Source organism: Oryctolagus cuniculus, assembly GCF_964237555.1.
Source record: "Oryctolagus cuniculus chromosome 17 unlocalized genomic scaffold, mOryCun1.1 SUPER_17_unloc_2, whole genome shotgun sequence".
In the NCBI taxonomy this organism is placed as follows: Eukaryota; Metazoa; Chordata; class Mammalia; order Lagomorpha; family Leporidae; genus Oryctolagus; species Oryctolagus cuniculus.
The window spans coordinates 880,921-887,500 of NW_027208203.1; the positions used below are offsets into that span (position 1 = coordinate 880,921).

General features: G+C 38.3%; 1 non-coding gene across 1 annotated transcript; it reads left to right on the plus strand.

Annotated features, from left to right (window-relative positions):
• The first annotated feature begins 485 nt into the window (after positions 1-485).
• On the plus strand, positions 486-558 carry TRNAK-UUU (transfer RNA lysine (anticodon UUU)). Its single transcript has one exon. It is a non-coding gene; the product is annotated as a tRNA-Lys (tRNA).
• The last annotated feature ends 6,022 nt before the right edge of the window (positions 559-6,580 follow it).

Here is a 6,580-nt window from a genome sequence, read left to right on the forward strand (position 1 = left end):
ATAGCCTTGGAAACTCATGACTGGAGCATAGGGAGATTACTGATGCCATAAACAGGAGTGTCAATTTGTAAAGTCAACAACAGGAGTCACTGTGCACTTACTCCTCATGTAGGATCTCTGCCCTTAATGTGCTGTACATTGTGATTTAATGCTATAACGAGTACTCAAACAATATATTTCACTTTGTTTTTCTATGTGGGTGCAAACTGTTGAAATCTTTACTTAATGTATACTAAACTGATCTGCTGTAGATAAAGAAAATTGAAAATGAATCTTGATAAGAATGGAAGGGGAGAGAGAGTGGGAAAGGTGAGGGTTGCGGGTGGGAGGTAAGTCATTGGTGGGGGGAAACAATGTAATCCATAAGCTGTACTTTGGAAATATATATTCATTAAATAAAAGTTAAAAAAAAAACTGAACGAGGTAGTAATAGGTTTACATTTCACTCTACTACCTGACTGACCTGAATGTCATGTTGCGATAATGCCTGGATAGCTCAGTTGGTAGAACATCAGACTTTTAATCTGAGGGTCCATGGTTCAAGTCCCTGTTCAGGAGATAACCCAAAGGATGTGAGCTTCAGCTTTCTTATAAACTAAGTTGGAATAAAAAAAAAATCTATCATACAGTGATATTGTGAGTTGTTTGTGTATCCTACAAATATATTATGTTCATCAGCGTGGAAGTCATGTAGGTGATGCTATTGCTAATTAGACATTATTATTTTTATTAACAAATGTTTCTCCAGGCATTTATTTGTAAATATTTTCTAAAATCCTTCATTAATCTTATGGATCCATCTGGTTACTAATTACTGTCTCCTTTTCTCATGCAAGCTTCTAAAATAAAAGTAGTCTACATTACGACTACAGCTCAAATGTGTCCTCCAAAAGATTATGCATTGGAAACTTAGTCCCCAAAGCCATTCAGGAGTTGGAGGAAGTATTTTAGAGAGATGCTTAGAATTAGATGAGGTAACAAAGATCAGGCTCCCATGCTGGCATTAATGGCCTTTTAAGAAGAGGAAGAAAGACCTGAACTGGCACCCTTGCTGTGGCCCACCATGTGATGCCCTCTGCCATGTTATCATGCAGCAAGAAAGTCCTCCTCAGATGCTTGACCTTGACATTGAAATTTTCATCCTCCAGAACCCAGAGCTAAATAAACCTCTATTCCCTGTAAATTACTCAGTTGTGGTATTCAGCTGCAGAAACAGCAAAAGGAACAATGTAATTCCAGTGTTTTCTCTCGCACCTTTATTTAGAAAGTATCAGATCCAATGGTCATATAAAATGTGTGATCTTTTTTAATGAACTGATTCTCAAATTGGGTTTTCTTTCTGTTTGGAGTGGTTATGCGATCTACATTTTAAAAAAGATTGTTGTATATTACATATGCAGAGAGCTTCAATTTATAATGGAATGAGTAGAAATTGGTTTATGTATTAAGATAATTACTAACATTAAAATTTTCATTTCAACTCAAAAAAAATTTAACTATAAAGGTGTATTGTATAAGCATATTTCAAATAATTTAACAGCAAATGGAATTTTGAAATCCTTGTACACAACAGATGTTTGAAAATTTTCATGATATATTCATGCTGTGAAAAATTTTATTTATGGATTTCAAAATACATCTTTAATTCCATTCCTCCACGAACTATCTGAAGTACAATCATATATGTGCTTTATATTTCTGCTATAATTTCAATATTGCATGCTGCTCAGTGATACACAAAATTTTTTTTAGGAACTATACATTATTTTCTTAGTACTTGAAGATAAACTAGTTGAATCTTATTTTATAAACCTTTTTACCAGTTTTGGTCTGTTCATTTGTGGTCAGTACATGTTAAATTTATCTGTCATAGTACTGTTTTTATAATATCAATTTGTATTCATCAAATTAGTTCTTGTGAATCATGAGAATGCTGAGAAGTATACAAAAACTCACAATTATTTTATCTTATTGGTGGACTCTAACTTTATGAATAAAGTATCACTCTTGTACCTTTTGTATCAGTTATATTGAATTACATTTTGAGATTTATATCAGTATAGTAGCTTGTTGTAATCATCTTAGTCATTTATTTAAAAAACACCCAAGTTGGGGCATCATTGTTGCACACTGGACTAATACATCATATTATTCTAATTGTTATTTGTAAATAGATAAAAGCCAACAAAAATCTATTTATACTTAACATGTTACCAAGCAAAGCAGTATACCAACATCCTCCTTTAAGTATGAATTATCCTTGGTATTTTGTTATCTTGAATCTTATCACCTGTGATAACCTAATCTTTCTATATGACCCAGACATTGAAACTGGAGTGTGTGAGTGTGTGGAGTGAACTCTGTATTTTGGGGGTTGGGTACAACTGCTTTACTCAAATGATCCAGGCCACAATACAAAGAAATGATGACAGCAGAGAATGACTACTTTATGCTGCAACACCTGAGCTCAAACTCAGGAACAGCCATATTCTAGCTTTTCCTTGTTGAGCACTGCTTACTCCAACAAACTGCACTTAAATGATGAAATCCAATGCGTAGTTGGACTACTTTTTTCTGCAGTCCACTATCCTATCACAGCAGCACTCCCTTAAAGAAAGCTTTCCAGGAGTTTGCCCAACCTACCTCGAAGGATCTCATCAAATAATAAAGCTTTTATACATTTTTTCTTAGAAGTGGACTCACTTCTGGCACCATTATCTTCATAAAAATGTTCCTGATCTTAGCTTTAAATTTTCTTTCATATTTCTACTGCTTATTATCAAAGTGCCAAAAATTATTTATACTTAACCATCCCCTCTAACAGAGGTCAAACAAATGCTTTGAAACAACTATGCTTCATTCAAAATGCACACTAGTAGAAAGCAATCAATCACGTAATTTTATTGATTTGCTAACAACCTAAAAATGACTCCCAATGACAAAGAAAAGAACTAGTCATTGGTTTGACTTAGATTCATTTTTTAATGACATTAATTAGAAGTTACAAATACTTATCTCCAAACTCCCGTTCAGACAGACCGGTGGTGCTGCCTGGGAGCGACAAGCAGACGGACTTTGGCGAGACCTGGGAGGACAAAGTGGAGAAGCCAACAGCCTCGGAGGAGAAAAGAAAACGGCGGCGCTGACCGGGCTGGGTGGCGGAATGGCGGCAGGTGTGAGGCAGTGCGCAGCCACTGCCGGTCAGGGCGCCCCCTCGCTTCGCCAGGCTCCGGGTGGTGACGTGAGTAGCCTGGCCCACTAAGCAGAGTGCCTGGTGCTGCTGTCACCCCGTAACAAAAATACAAAGGTCGGGTCCAGCCTCTGTCTCGGCCCCGCTTCACCCGCTTCCAGATTTACCTCAGGATTCAGCACCAACGCAGCCTTCAGACAGCGCCCATGACTGCGGCCGGCAACGAGCAGCCAGGCCGGACTCCCGCAGTAGGCGGCTGAGGGGAGGATCCTGAAGCAGAGAGGAGGACCGGCCCGGGAGTGCTGCCGGGGTCACTGGGAGGGAAGCTTGTTGATTGGTCAGAGCAAGGTCAGAGGTTATGACCCCGGTGCCGTCACCACCCCAGCACCACACCCTTTTAGATGGCTTCTCTGCACCTACTCCAGAGCATTGCTAGCTATGACCGGAAGTTGAATTGCTGGGGTTAATGTAAAGCCTCCGTTCATTCCCTGACCTCAGCTGATTCTTTGAGTTACTGATGCAACAATGTTCTCTACATTTAGGGGCTTTTTTTTCTCACCTGTATCTCTAATGGGCATAAAGTATAAGAGAATAATTTCTCAAATATCAAAATTTTGGAGAAATTCTTTTCTTTGAGCATAACAGCGTCAACATACGTAGTTTTTGATGATATACTCTCTATTCCACTCATAAAGCCCAACCAACTCTCAGCAGCTAAGCCACCATCAACATTTCCTCGACTCCTTGATCACCTGGATCAAGGATCACCTGGGTTGTGCCTGACTTCCTGTGTTGTTTTAATTATATTGATAGAGCATTCAGGCTTATAAAATAATTCAGAAATGCACTGGGAAAGTTACAGAAGTTTTATTCCAGATAAAAGTAAACAAATCATTTTTCAAACTGCTTTCAGTTATAATCCCTGCACAAAAATATAAAATAGCAGTTTTTCCTTCAGGTATATTGGATGCTCTTATTAAAATTATTCGTTCATTTGGGGCCGGCACCGTGGCTCACTTGGTTAATACTCTGCCTGCGGCGATGGCATCCCATATAAGCGCCGGTTCTGGTCCAGGTTGCTCCTCCTCCAATCCAGCTCTCTGCTGTGGCTTGGGAAGGCAGTGGAGGATGGCCCAGGTGCTTCGGCCCCTGCACCCACATGGGAGACCAGGAGGAAGCACCTGACTCCTGGCTTCAGATCGGCACAGCGCCGGCCATAGCGGCCATTTGGGGAGTGAACCGATGGAAGGAAGACCTTTCTCTCTGTCTCTCTCTCATTGTCTATAACTCTACCTGGCAAATAAATAAAATTTATAAAAAAATTATTCATTTTTTGTTTCTATGGCTATTTTAAAGTCAATGATAACATCACAACTGTAAAATGAATGCACTTAAAAACACAAAAGATACATTTCCATGACAAAAAGTATTCAATGGTCATGAAAAATCTGTACACTTTAACATGGATGAGCGAATGAAAGACATTATGAAAAAGTCCGTGTCTTCAAATATATGCCTAGCAAAAACGCTCTCCTAAATAGTAAAGCCATTATTTAAGAACATGTACTTTTACATAGCTGGACACCAGCTCCAAGAAAATTGGGGGGAGAAGGGTAAGAAAAGATGGCTAAGTCTCCCCAGGATTTCTTTTTTTTATGAAAAAGTTTATTTACAGAGGCCCTCCCTCTGTCATTCCAGAAGTTCCCTTTCAATCAAACTGGACGTCATCTTTTTTTCTATGAAGCTTTTATTTAATAAATATAAATTTCATAGGCACAGCTTTTGGAATATAGCAGTTCTTCCCCTCAAATTGGCCCTTCCACCCCCACTCCCATCCCACCTTCTACTCCCTCTCCCATCCCATTCTTCATTAAGATTCAGTTTTAATTATTTTTATGCAGAAGATCAACTCTATACTAAGTAAATATTTCAACAGTTTGCACCCACCCTGCCACCCACACACAACATATAAAGCACCATCTGAAGACAAGTTTTACTGTTAATTCTCGTAGTACAACTCATTAAGGACAGAGGTCCTACATGGGGAGCAAGTGCGCAGTGACTCCTGTTTTGATTTAACAATTGACACTCTTATTTATGATGTCAGTGATCACCCGAGGCTCTTGTCATGGGCTGCCAAGGCTATGGAAAGCCTTTTGAGTCCACAAACTCTGACATTATTTCAACAGGGCCATAATCAAAGTGGAAGTTCTCTCCTCCCTTCCGAGAAAGGTACCTCCTTCTTTGAGGGTCCCTTCTTTCCACTCTCCCCAGGATTTCTAAATAAAAACATGTTCACAGCTACACTTTTAAAACAAGCACTTGATTCCAAATCAAATGACCATTACCAACAGATGACAACGATATGAAGCTGTTTCCTAGAAAGAAACCTGATGAAGCATTTCTTAGTATCAGCTTAACAATCATTTAAGTAAAATGCAGTGGTACCCCCAGCCTACTCCCGTCACTCTGAGCAGTACTTTCCCTGAAATTGTCCTTCATGTCGCTAAAACATCCTCAATTATCTGGAGTGATGCCATACTTGCATTATTTGAAGTGCTTGTTTTCAGATAATGTAGAATTTTTAGATACAAGAATTTTATTGAATCAATATTTGTAACTTAGCAGAGAAATAAAAATCCATTTACTATACAATGCTTGGGTTTCCTTAAACAAATCTGAATAATGATTATAATAATAATGCTGATGGTAGTTATACCTTCAAATTTTTCCCTTTAAAAATATGTAATCCGTGTTAACATTAAGTGTCAGGTTACAGTGTATACTTTATTATCAAGGCATGACTGTTTACATGCCTTTCAAGGGAAACAAAGTCATAATGGCATTTCCTGCCAGTTTTATCACTGATAAGCTATAACAAAATTCACATAATGAATACATTAAGTACATGATATTAAGCAAAAAAAATTAAAACCATCATAATTTTGCTAAAAAGCACATTAAAAAGTGAGTGGTTAGATGAGCATGCTGTAGATCCCAAAGTTTATACTGTGATTCTGAACTGGCTTTTCAAAACAGAAGTTGTCTACATACAAGTTCTGTGATTATTTCTTATACTAGAAAGATCCAAAGCAAATGTTGTAAGCTCAGCCCCTTTTGTCAAAGATAAATATTCAGATAAACTGGAAGTCCCATTTACTAAAGTGCATCTGCTACCCATGCCTGCTGTAGCCCTGAAACACAGAGCTTTCCAGGAAAGTGGCAGTCACACATGCTTATTTCACTCACTCACTCACTGTCTATGTGAAGAGTCACACACAACATTGGAGCTCTTAAACCAAATACTTTGTACAGTGAACTATAGAAAAAACAATCCTTAATAGACCTTGAAGATCTTGAGAGAGTCAAGACGATCTCATTAACTTTAAA